Below are 13,815 nucleotides of genomic sequence, written 5' to 3'. Positions count from 1 at the left end.
TAGTGCATGATTTATGCTTTAAAGATGGCCTTCAATGAAAGTATTTATTTCTATTGAAATAAACTTATAAACAGGTGGATTCTGACACTGAATTTTTAAGGCAAAGGGTTGTACAAAACTGTATTTAGAGATGATCAGTGCACAGAATACCCTCTTTAAATTACACTTCCTCTTATAAAAATGACTCTCAAACAGAACCTCAACTTTAACACATGTAATCTACACTCACCGGCCACTTTATTAGGTACCCCATGCTAGTAACGGGTTGGACCCCTTTTGCCTTCAGAACTGCCTCAATTCTTTGTGACATAGATTCAACAAGGTGCTGGAAGCATTCCTCAGGGAGTTTGGTCCATATTGACATGATGGCATCACACAGTTGCCGCAGATTTGTTGGCTGCACATCCATGATGCGAATCTCCCGTTCCACCACATCCCAAAGATGCTCTATTGGATTGATATCTGGTGACTGTGGAGGCCATTTGAGTGAACTCATTGTGAACTCATTGTCATGTTCAAGAAACCAGTCTGAGATGATTCCAGCTTTATGACATGGCGCATTATCCTGCTGAAAGTAGCCATCAGAAGTTGGGTACATTGTGGTCATAAAGGGATGGACATGGTCAGCAACAATACTGAGGTAGGCTGTGGCGTTGCAAAGATGCTCAATTGGTACCAAGGGGCCCAAAGAGTGCCAAGAAAATATTCCCCACACCATGACACCACCACCACCAGCCTGAACCGTTGATACAAGGCAGGATGGATCCATGCTTTCATGTTGTAGACGGCAAATTCTGACCCTACCATCCGAATGTCGCAGCAGAAATCGAGACTCATCAGACCAGGCAACGTTTTTCCAATCTTCTATTGTCCAATTGCGATGAGCTTGTGCAAATTGTAGCCTCAGTTTCCTGTTCTTAGCTGAAAGGAGTGGCACCCGGTGTGGTCTTCTGCTGCTGTAGCCCATCTGCCTTAAAGTTCGACGTACTGTGCGTTCAGAGATGTTCTTCTGCCCACCTTGGTTGTAACGGGTGGTTATTTGTGTCACTGTTGCCCTTCTATCAGCTCGAACCAGTCTGGCCATTCTCCTCTGACCTCTGGCATCAACAAGGCATTTCCGCCCACAGAACTGCCGCTCACTGGATGTTTTTTCTTTTTCGGACCATTCTCTGTAAACCCTAGAGATGGTTGTGCGTGAAAATCCCAGTAGATCAGCAGTTTCTGAAATACTCAGACCAGCCCTTCTGGCACAAACAATCATGCCACGTTCAAAGTCACTCAAATCACCTTTCTTCCCCATACTGATGCTCGGTTTGAACTGCAGGAGATTGTCTTGACCATGTCTACATGCCTAAATGCACTGAGTTGCCGCCATGTGATTGGCTGCTTAGAAATTAAGTGTTAACGAGCAGTTGGACAGGTGTACCTAATAAAGTGGCCGGTGAGTGTAAGTGTGGCAGAGAAATGGTATAGAGTCACAGCGCTACGCTCATTTGTGGAAGACGTCACTAGCATCAGAAAGAGTGAATATTTTTTTATTGCCATTTTTTAATAACCGTCCAGTCCTTATTATGGAAAAAAATAATGCTCTATTTATCTAAGTAATTAACTCGTCACCCCATCTTTAAGCAGACTGGCCTCCATTGCTCTTATTTTCTGTACAGGTATATAATATGGATGTCTGAGACAGTTCTGTTGACACACTCTTAGTCAAGTATTGTTGCAGTACTTTCTTTGCTGCTAGCCCAGACCTTTTATTAAGAAATTACAGTTCAGTATTACTAATGAATTAATTACGCCACCTTTATCAATTTTATTTCTCAAAGTCATATTAAATGAGCTAAATGGGTAATTAGCAAGAGTTATAAGATGAAAAGAAAAGTGGAGTGTTAAAACCCAGAATAAATTCTTAATAAAATTCCATTGATAATTTAATTAACTTCTAGTTTTCTTGCATTTAATTTTTTTTCCTGTCCATCTGCCTTTAAGGGAATGTTTCTCTAATTAATACTTCTGTGTCCGTCATAGAGGCTGAAAGGTGTTTTTTCAGGCACTACTTCTCATGTTAGCAGAGTTTAAAACTTCCAACAGCAGCTCATTGTTTTATTCAGGTGAAGGAAGGAAGGGACTGACTGTCTCTGCTATTGCTGCACTGCTGAACAAAGAAAAGCCGTAATTTGGGCTATTATAACCTTTATCTTTAATCTTTTTTCTATTTTAATTTCCATTATTATTCAGACCAATACTATTGTTTTCTAAACAAGAACAAACAAAAAGTACATCAACTATAAAACTACTATGGATATTGTTATCTCTTGTGAAATGCATTTCTCAATATGTTGGGCTTATTGCTTCCTTAAATCAAATCTCCAGTCAAGTGTTTGGTGGGTTTGGTAGGCCTCCCTTTAAAAAGACCGATTTTGGATTAACTTAAAACGTTTTCTGCCTACACACTGACTAAATCACTGCTATGCAGGAAAAATATGCACCTAGAAAAACATGTAATTACATCTTAGCAACCCTCAGAGAAAAAGAAAAGAATGACAAAACTGATTATAAAAGTAGAGGTCAGTGAAAAAGCAGCAGCTTATATAAGCTGCTTTACATAATATCTGGCTAATAATGCCTTTCCAGAGTTCAGTCAGAATAGAAAAAGTTATACAAGATGTTTTAAAAAATGTGATATAATGTCAACACAATAAAAACAGAAAAAAGAGAAGCTGATTAAAAACAACTTTCTTAATCCACATAAAAGACAGATCTGCCAACAGGGAGTCTACTTGTTGAAATACTTAACAGTCTTTTAAATATGTGGAGGTCTGGCTAATTAAATCTCCAAATTCTTAGCATAACAGTTAGAAAAAAAACCTCACTGCATGCATGGAAATTATTTTCTTATGTAGTACTGTAGGCGTTTTCCTAATGCCGAAAGTTGTGAAATTGTGAAAAACAAAATGATTACAAGATATGCAACCTCAAGGAACATTTAAACAAGTATTAAATGAGATCTGAGATCATTTCAACAAGAGAACTTTCTCATTTAACACGAAACTCAGTATTATTGACAGACTGAAGTGTTTCTATTTTTACTTAACATGTTTAAGAAAACTACTGTGTTGAGTCTCATAGTTGCATTTATTTTAATTGTGATATAAAGTGCTTCTTAAAAGTATTTATATACAGTTAGTATTCAGACCAATTGAACTTTTTTATTAGGATTCTATGTGACAGAAAACCTTTACTCTGTTAAAAAATCCAGTGCAAAGAAGTTCAAAATAAAGTTAAAGATTTCAACCACATCTGTAGCTGAGAGGAAGGGGAGGGATAAGCTCATCAGGAGGACCGGCTCTGTCCTAAGAAGCTCCCCGGAAACGGTGCATGCGATGGGAGACAAATGGCTGAATTTAAAAAATTTAAGAAAAAAAAGTGTCTCTCCTGTTGCATAGAGCTGTTGCAGAGCAGAGAGCTCTTTCAGTTATAGAGTGCTGCATCCTAGATGCTATAAGGAGCGCTTCTTCAGGTCCTCCCTTCCAGCTAGACTTCATAATGTCAACAAATTCAGCAAGTGTTTACCATCATAGTGCTGGTTCCACAGGTTCCTCTTCTTTGGCTTCTAAATTGTAAAATCATGTATGTTACACAGCTTTTTTTTTTGCTTGTTTCTTGCCTTTTTACAATATTCTGGGAACAGGCTGCTGTCTTTCTTCTATTTAACTTGAACACTGAATTATTATCTGAACCTTGCCTAATCATTGAACTGCATTTTTTCACTTCTGCTTTACAGCTTAACTTTTGATTAAATATATATATTTCTATTATGTCTACTGTGAAGTATTGGTGTATTCCATCTATATTTTTGCCAATGTCACACGAGAATCTCTCCATTGTGGAAAAACAAAGGCTCAGAGGTATTTCAATTTCAAAGGTAACAAAAGTATTTCTATTCAATTCTAAACATATATTAATTCACAAAGTTGATAATAATTAAAACAAATAAAACTTAGATTTGATTTTTGGCTTCAAAATACAATAGAGACTTAATTACAATGGTAATATTTAAGGGGTTAAAAAAATAGCAAAGTCGTCCTGATTCGATTATGTATATTTTTGATGCTTAATGTATCTATGGTATCTCATCTAAAGAATGATACATCTTTTAAAATGCCTGTTGTATATTAGAGATCTTTTTAAAGCATTTGTGACAAAAAAAGGTGAATAACTTTTAAATATAAACATCAGTTAATTTACTCCAAGAGAAATCAGCGTCAAAGTTAATTTGGTATTTGAAAACCCCCACAAAATTATAGCTCAGTCATACAGAGCATTATTCATATGTCTTTGAGCTTATTAACCCTACAGAGTAAACATGATTTAGCCCGTGCTTCCAATCACTCGCCCAGAGGTCACACAAACACAAAAGTAGGCGACCTCAAAAAGAAAACACTGTTGACCGGAAACAGGTTGCTTTCAACAACTCAGATATTGTTACACATACAATCCTGAGCTAATCCCAACTTTCTGAAGTGTAATGCTCACCCACCTGGGTTAACAGAAATAAAAATAAAACAATATATCTGCAAAATAGTTCAATGCAGTGCGAAAAACTAATACAACTTCTCAAATGTTAGAGAAAACAATGAAAAGTTTTTGTTGATGTTCCTTATCCTTTATATTATGGGGATTTGTACCTCAGAAGGGGAAGTGCTGGGATGCAGCAGGAGTAGGATCAAATTCCACCACCTAAGACCAACGCCAATTGGATGTTGCTGGCAGCTGTCCAGCCAATCAGAAAGGGTTAAACAGGTTCACTCGGGTTGTTTAGGTTCACCAGGGACTGCAGGGGAAAGGTCACCTCTGTCGGCTATCTGTGTTGACACCATTTTCTTCTAACGACCTTCATAAAAACAGAAAAACAAAACGAGAGATGTTTTAGCATGAGGGCGACATATCTGCCTTGACTGAAGAGACAACAAGTGTAGGAAAACTGTTCAGGTCAAATGGTGAAACACTTCTAAAACAATCCAGGATGGTGAGATGTTGCAGGAGTTTGATCAACTGCACTTTGCTTTGGAGCAAAATAAAATCCAATCCGGTTTCTACACAGAAATCCTTTTCCTCGCAATGAGATGTTTGGTTTTTTAAACACAGAACATGTTTTGTTAAATGTGTGGAAAATCCATTTTGAAAAGCTAATTTCTAAATTTGTTTTATCTGATAACTGGAGCATGAATCAAGATAGCTGTACTTTTTCTGAAATAGCTGCACTGTGCTGAAATCCAATTACAATATTCATCTTTATAAATTAAGTTCTTGTCTTATCAGGTTTTTTTCCTCAGCACAGGGATTTTGGGTTTATTTAAAATAAACCTCAGTTGTCTAACAGCTGCCTCACATTGGTCAAAATCTGTCAGTCAAAAGTACGGAAATCAACCCTTCTAAAAACTGAAATAACAAAACGTTATATGGGTATTTTTATATATAAACAATGCATGGACTATTTTCATTAAGTACATTAAGTATTTAGTTGTGTTTTGTATTTTTGGAGGAAGAAAAATGAAATTTTGGGGATGAAGATAAATTAGTATTCTGGTTTCAGCAATTAGAGCAGGATTTGAAAAAAAAAAAGCTTTATTTGGCCAAGTTTAATGAAATATTTAAAACCTAATTTAGATGCTCTGGATAGATCTGGTTCTATTTACTATGAAACTAAATATAAAAAGTTTTACTACAAGAAAAAAGTATCAAAAAATTTCTGTTCCAAGGCAAAGCAAGTTTATTTGTATAGATAAATTCATTACAAGGGCAATTCAGTGCTTTACACTGAAATAGAAGAAAAATAAAAGCAGAATAAAAGAAAATAAAGATAAAAACATGCTAAAAAGAGGTTGCAAAGCAATTAAAACAGTTGGACCACAACCAGGCTGATGTGCTCTAAGATGTGCTCTTGGTTTAGCTGCAGCTGTCTGATGGATTTTTAGACAAGCCTGTGGAGAAACTGTTACAATAATCAATTCTACTAAAGATAAATGCATGAAGGAGTTTTTCTAGATCCTGCTTGGACATTAGTCCTTAAATCCTGGAGATGATCTTCAGGTGATAAAAGGCTGACTTAAGCCCCTGTCACACCTTGAGGATTTAGACAGCGTATGCCTGATGTCCCAGAATCTCCTAAAACGCTGGCATATGCTGAACTTTCTATGTATTTTTTTCAATTTTGGACGTATACATAGAGTATTCAGTTCAAGTCCAGAACCTATGTCCAATGACAGCCTAACTTATGCATAAAGCCAGTGTCCTGAGGGGGGCAGCAATGTGCCTGGAGGCGCCTGGCCTTCATAAAAAGATTTCTTTGATCACGGTATTAACCTAGCTCCTGTTTAGCGCCTGCCAACAAAAAAAATATATATACATAAATAAAAACAGAAAAAGAAAGAAGTAGATTTTGCAGTCACAGCAGATTCAGTGTCATGTCTGTTAGGCAGTTTGTTGGTTGTGACCGTGGGTGTAAACGCAGGAAGGATCCATCACACCTTACCTTCACGTTCACCCTATGATGGGGATGAAGTCTGGAGGATTAAACAGTAGCTGTAAGTTAGAAACATATTCAACGGTCGTCTGGAACACTTCAAATACGTTGATATGCCTTGGAGATAAGTTCTTCATAAGTTACACATAAGTTATGCACAGGCTACTCATAGGTTTTGGATAAGCTGGACACTACCTTATGAGTAACTTATCTCAGCGATCAGATAGCATACCTGTTACCTATCGCCCATGTATGAGCATACGCTGGAATACGTCAAGAAATTTTAAGCATGCTCTACGAAATTTCTTAGCATATGTTGACATGTGCCAGTGTCTTTCAGTGTGCTCATAAATGATACAAAACTGACCCATAAGTTATCCAACGTATACTGTACCAGCGTTTTTGCCGGATTTTTTAAAGTCGTCAAGGTGTGACAGGGGCGTCAAGTTTCAGGTCTGAGTCCATCATAACACCAACATTTCGGCCATAATCAGCCCCGAAGATTATAACCTCACTTCTGTTTTTATTCAGTTGAAGGAAACTATGATGCATCCATACATTGATCTGTGTTAAGCGTTTAGCAAACCCTATAATGGGTTTTATAGTCACCTGGTCACATTGTGATTTAAAGCTGTGTGTCGTCTGCATAGTTATGGTAAATTATCTTTTTGTTTGCTATAATCTGAGAATTCAATTCTCAGAATTGAGCCTTGAGGAACACCAAATGTGATTTTTCTGGTCTCTGATTTATAGTTCCCCACTGACCCATAAAAGTCCCTGTCCTTCAGGTAGGATATAAACCAGTCCAGTGCTGTACCAGAAAGGCCGACCCAGTTTTCCAGATGCTCGTATACAATTGAGGGAACAACAATATCAAACGCTGCACTGAGGTTACAATAATACCAGCACTGTCCTTCTTCCAGAGTCTGAATTTAAACAGGTGTCATTGAACACCTTAATCAGGACATTCTCTGTACTGTGGTTGGCACGGAAACCTAACTGGAAGACATCAAACAGAGATGGGGGATCTAGGGTCAACAAATCATCTCTATGTCATGTTTTTGTTCTATACAGGTACTGAGCCCGGTGAGTCCAATCTGGTTTATCCTTTGTAGATGGACTCACCTGGCTCAGTGGCTGTGTAGAACAAAAACATTACAGAGAGATGACTTGTCGACAACAGATCCCCCATTTCTGACATCAAAGCAGTTGGTCTTTGTTAAGAAGGCATTTAAACTTTTCAATAATCTTACTGATGTAGGGGAGGTTTGAGATGGGTCTGTAGTTCTGCAGGACCAATTTGTCCAAGTTTTTTTTTAATAACAATTGTTTGATAATATCTGTTTTTAAGGCTCGGGGGGAAACAAACGACATAAGGGATGCATTTATGATTTGAATCAAATCAGACTCTTGAACAGTTACAACCTTATTAATGAAAATGTGGGTAAAACATCAAGACGGCAGGAAGAGGATTCTAATTAGCAGCAATTCAGCTCCAATGAAATACTCCCCAAATGCATTAACCACCCATTCTGGCAGGCTGCATTCATATAATTCTTGAATAGCATTTAAGACTATGTAAAATCAGCAAAAAAAAAATGAAAAATAAATATCACAAATGCTCCCTTTGAGACCAGGTGGCAATTGTGGCTTCTGAGATTGAGAATATATTTTGAAAAACAAGAAAGTTTTGTATCTCAGATTGCTACAACAAAAGTAAATATTGGTTGTTTTCTATTTCATACTCTATTAATGCCACAATAATTCAGTTCAATCATAAAGTTTGTTGTCTTGGTTTGATTGCACCTAGAATGCCTCCAAGCTGCGTGACTATGTGACAGGCTGCACAGAAATCTTTTATTCTACTTTTATTTCTAAGAGTCCAAAACTCTATTCCTTACTCTGCTACACTTTCCTATTACCCTCACACTTTTAATCTTATATTCTATCTATATTTTTCTCTTCAAAATAGCTACATATAGCTCAATGTTTTGTTTAGTTGTGACACCTTCCTAGAGGGGGAGACATGCGGAGCTACTGCTGTCAGCAACTTTACACTCTACTTCTATATGACACACTAGGCTTTCTTTTATTGGTCATCACTGTTGCTCTTGTAGAAAGAGCTTTTAGTTGAGCTTTTATTGTGCCTAAATTTCATCTTCTAGACTTGAAAACTCGCTCAGAGCTCATCTGTTTAAAAGAAATCTGTTTAGCATTTTTCTCCTGTAGATAAAGCCACTATAGAAGCTACAACTACCATTAACCGTTTATGTTTTCCTTCCCTATAGAAAGCATGGATCAGATCAACTGTGTTTCTATTTTTTCCTGCATGTAGATTCTTTCTTCTCAAACCCATGGTCAGTCATGGCTAAAGGTTATTTTTCTTGAACATGGTTTATGCTGGAGATTTCTACCTGTTATTGTTGTTGAATGCTATTTCCTCTGTTTTTTACATGCATGCTAAGTATAGCAGACTGCTGAAAGGCAGTGACATAAATCAAGTGACTGTCTACTGTCAATACATGCTTTTCCAGGAGCAGAACATCCTGCAAGTCAACAACTCGATGCAAACTGCTGGGTTTCCTAAGATAGAAAACTTGCAAACAATTTGAATGGCAAGTTGAACTTGACATCATTGTTTGATAACTGGGTTAATTGCAAAATGCATGCACTGACTTTGATCTGTCAGTCTGAAGCGCTGAATTTAAATCACTTTACTGTGTGTTTTTTTTTATTACATAGAAATTACTGTTTCCCTCATCGACCAGCGGGAACTTTTAACAGTTGTGCTCATAGGCCAAAAATGTATAGTTAAATATTTACTAAGTCAGACCAAAATGATCTCATCCTTCCTCCTTTTTTCAAAAGGTCACAGAGACTTTTAGATAAACATTAAAGTTTAGATTAATATGGAGATGAGGACTTCTCCTTTAAGATTAGTAATTTGAATTTAATTAAAGAAATTGGTATCACACTCAAAAATACTAATATTTAATCTGCATCTGAGAAGAGTAGGGTTAAATTCCTATGAGCACAGTTTGGATTCTGTGAGATGGCAAAGCAGGTTTAATAAAACCTATTTGTTAAAAAAATTACTTTAGTAAAACTGGACCAGGATTTAAAAAAATAACTGTGAGCTCTTGAGTAAAACAAACATATTTGCTTTGCCTCTGATAATGAGGCTGGATTATGTGCTTAAATACAAGTTTTATTTTTGGATAAAAATAACTTAAATACAATTAAATGCTTCAGGCACAAGATTAATTTTTTTTAAATGGCAGAATAAACATATTAAAAATGAGAATGAATTTTATCCTTCACATTCTAGCATGTTTTCGCTGTCGATTGATTGTCTTATAAAGAAGGTCACAAGAGTTTAAACTTAAAGAGGCATGTCTAAACAATGCCTCTAAACCACCAAGAAATAAATGATTTAATGAAGCAGAACCAAGTACTGGTGCTTAACTTTTTTCCCCATGTGGTAAAAAAGGGAAACAAAACTGTCCCTGATTAAGATCAGAAATTACAATTTAGGTCTAAAGGATCTAGAGAGGAGTTTGCAGACAACCATCATGCTAAGCAAGACTGCCGATGGAACATACATTAGATAAAAGAGAAAGGAATAAATTATATTAAAATCTACTAAACGAAATCATAAATACATGCAAGATATTTGTAATGACATTGTTGTTCATTTCTATAAAACCTAGAGGGTTAGACAGGTTAGCTAAGCTGCTGCTCCTTTACTGTCTGAAAGCTGTACAAAAAGAAATTTCCATTTGTATACACTCTGTTTCTAGAAAATGACAATAAAAGTTGTCTACGTCTTAGGTTTCCTGAAACCAAACACATTATTTTAGCAAAAAAATAGGAAATTAAAATTATCAAATCAAGTCTGAGGACGGCAAGATGTAGAACTTTACAGACAAAAATTGTCAGAGGCTTATGGAAAATCCTCTTTTAAAAAAAATAAACAATGAAAAAAAAGCCCACACAGAACTGGTTATCCAGACTGAAAGGGAGAAGATAGAACATAATAATAGAATAGAGCTTAAAAGAAAACTACTTGTTTAGCTCTACAAATTTCTAAGAAAAAGGCAAATAAACATAAAGATCCAGCATTAGAATTGTATTATTTTTGTATTGGTGCTCAGCTCCTACTGTGCAACTGAGTAAAGATCTTAATGAAACCAATAGTTAATCAGATTTTTAAATTGTTTATAATTATTAAAGAGAAACATCACTCTGATTAGTATCAGATGTTTATGTTTAATAATGATAAGTTATAACGTTTGTAAAGGAAATATTTTAAATGGTAAAAAATGTTTATTAAAATAAAAAAACTGGATGTTTTTTAAACACATATTTATATCTAAACAATAGCTAACACACATCAGAGAAAATAATCTAACCTGTTTTGGAAGAACTATGATGCTTTTCTTCAACTCAAACTCAAAAACACTGCTGGATTATCTTCAAAAGGATCTACGGGAAATCCTGATGCATAAGTGTCATTTTCCAGTTCAGATATAAAAATAAACAGCACCTTGAAACAAGAACTTTTCCAATTCATATGTTCAGCCATTGTACATGATAGTGATAATCTTTCTGTTTAAAAAACTCCTCATGCTTTTTTTCTCCCTAGAATTATTAGGGGTGAGTTTTGGCATGTCTCAATATGATATTACCATGATATTGCAATATCACTATATATTGTGATAATTTACCCAGGTATAAAAATGAAATACATAGATAAAAAAGCAAGTGCTGTATATGTTCACCAGAATCCATGTTTTGTGGGGTTTGAATCAGTGCACATCTACTACTATCACCCCCTTAACTAAAGAAATGGTGCTGCGGCGCACAGCAGAAGGGCTCCACTGCGCTATCTACCAGAGTGGTGGTGCAGATGTAGCCCCTTTACCCTCTTTGTTTTGATAAAAAAAAAAAATGTTTTCTAATAGATATATTGAAGTGAAAGCTTAATATTGCTGGTGAACATTCTCAGTCATGCAGGTCATAGTCATTCCAAAAAAAGTTAAAAAAAAAAAAGTTTAAAAAAAACAATCCACTGGACTTTGTTTTCCAAGTTTGAAGACGTTTCACTTCCCATCCAGGAAGCTTTCTCAATTCAAAATGTCTGGATTAGTATTGAGTTCCAAGCTTTATAGAGTAGCCAATCAAAGTCTTGTTATGGCTAAGAAAACATGCAAATTGAACCGAAAAATACAGATCCACCCCTTAGTAATGGAGAGTTGTTGAGGTTGTTGTTGGCCTGCAATACCCAAAACTGACCTCGATATTATATTGGATAGCCGAAAATCACAACAAACTGTCTAATTGGCCTTTCTTTTAGGCTAGGGGGAAGGAGTATTGGTCTGCTACCTTCCAGCTGACCGGCAGTGCACAACAACAGTGCATTTGGTTTGGTTTGCTACCATCCTGGAGAGAAATATCAGCTTTGCTGCTGCCATCAACACCTTTGTTTATAGATGTTCGAGATCTGCCTGTTTTTCAGTGAAGTCCTGTTTCTCTGATTGTGACTGGCTGGATGTGCTCTCTTCATCCTCTGACACGGGAGCTGGCTCAGAGCTTGTCTGGCCTGGCTGTGTGTTTCCTGGACGGGGCCGCCTTTTACAGCTGCTTTTTGTATCCCTGCTTCTGTATCCTTGAACCCCAGTCGGCCTCGGCAGATGGCCTGATTCTGATGGAGGTTTCTTCTTGTTAAAAGGGAGTTTTTCCTCTCCACTGTCGCTACAAACATGCTTAGTGTGAGGGATTGCATCTGAGTCAATGAGTCAATGCCTTCAACTGGTTTTCCTTAGATAGAAAACTTTGAATCAATTTGACTGTATGATCTGTTGAACTGTAAAGTGCCTTGAGATGATGTGTTGTGAATTAGAGCTATAGAAATAAACTGAATTAAAATGGTTTGTGCATTTGGAGTTAATTTGCTCTAGGACTTTACTAAAAGTATCAGTGGCATGATCCTTTTTTTACATTTTTATAGTCAAAACAAATGCCATGTATCAATTGGGTTTTACATCAACAAAAAAGATTCATATTTGGAATGAATGTTTCATAAACTAATCTATTTTATGCCAAGTCTTGCATCTGGCTATATCTATATCTTTCACACACAAATAAACATACACTACATTATGTCAAAGCTTAACCCAAACTTCACATCTGTTTATTTTTCGTTAAAACATAACAAAATTTGCAAAGCCACAACAGATCTTAATGCTGCTGCTATTTTGAACCCAACTTTAACTGAACTCCAGTGTTCTCAATGGACTGCTTCAACCTGCAGAATCCCAGATTGGATGTAAGTGATTTCGGCAGACTGTGATGTTTTTTTTAAACCAGCAGTTGGTGGTTCAACGGGTTGCCTCAAAAAACACAGAGGCTGTCTAGAACAGAGCAGCTCCATCTGTGAGCCCCACCTGATCTTTAACCTCTGACCTTCAGTGAAACCAGATCCACTCACTTAGAGTTCACTGAGGCTATAAGGACACTCCAAGTACAAATCAGCATAAGCCAGATTAAAGTATATATAGAGATATATCTTTATATATGACTTAGTTCCAAGTTTAATCAGTCAGGAGTCAGCAGAGTCATCGGTGAGGATATCTAACCCTACAGATGTGTCACAGCTGGTGTCACATAAAAAAGGAAAGGAGGCTGAAACGCAGCAATGCAGACAGGAGGAAGGAAGCGGAGTGCAGCATGCTTCCATTGTGTGGCTGTGGGGGGGAGCAATTCATAACCATCCGCACTCTCACATCAACACACAAAAAAATACTTTTAAATGGATAAAAACCAACAGATAAGCAGCCGCTCTGAATCTCTCACCTTCCGTCCGCGTTTCTTCCGTCAGACTCTGCAAGTTTAAAGACAAATACAAGAAGCTCAAAGCGCTAATGAGATGCAGAGAGGGCTTGGCCGCTTTCTCTGATTCACCGGTTTCTGCCTGAAAAGAGGAGGGTCGCTCCTGCCGCCGTGCACGCGCCCTGCTCACAATATTACGAAAGTCCCGGAAGTGCACGAGCATCCAAAGTGATGTGCGTCCCTCGCCATGCATGGAGGTGAAGAGAGGAAACGCGGAGATTATTTAGCTGCAACTAAAACAAACATAAATATTCGGAAGAGGATTAGGGCCACTGAAAAACAAAACAAACAAACAAACAAAAACAAAAAAACGGATTTTTAAATATATTTTTAGTTTAATATGGAAAAATGTCAGAATTCTGACGTTAATCTCAGAACTCTGACTTTTTTCTCAGAAT

The 13,815-nt window shown here is 36.8% G+C and overlaps 1 protein-coding gene across 1 annotated transcript in view; it reads right to left on the bottom strand.

Annotated features, from left to right (window-relative positions):
• Positions 1 to 13,514, bottom strand: part of LOC119789080 (helicase ARIP4-like) — an 82,955-nt gene extending 69,441 nt beyond the window's left edge. Inside the window, exons 1-2 of the mRNA XM_038293842.1 lie at positions 13,382 to 13,514; positions 4,689 to 4,894 (exon numbers count right to left, since the gene is read on the bottom strand). The gene's annotated coding sequence lies outside the window, so the exon portion shown is untranslated. The remainder of the gene's footprint in view (positions 1 to 4,688; positions 4,895 to 13,381) is intronic.
• Between the last annotated feature and the right edge of the window lie 301 nt (positions 13,515 to 13,815).

This window comes from Cyprinodon tularosa, unplaced genomic scaffold (genome assembly GCF_016077235.1).
Source record: "Cyprinodon tularosa strain WSP-4 unplaced genomic scaffold, ASM1607723v1 ctg330, whole genome shotgun sequence".
Taxonomy (NCBI): domain Eukaryota; kingdom Metazoa; phylum Chordata; class Actinopteri; order Cyprinodontiformes; family Cyprinodontidae; genus Cyprinodon; species Cyprinodon tularosa.
This window is presented reverse-complemented; position numbering and strand designations above follow the sequence as displayed.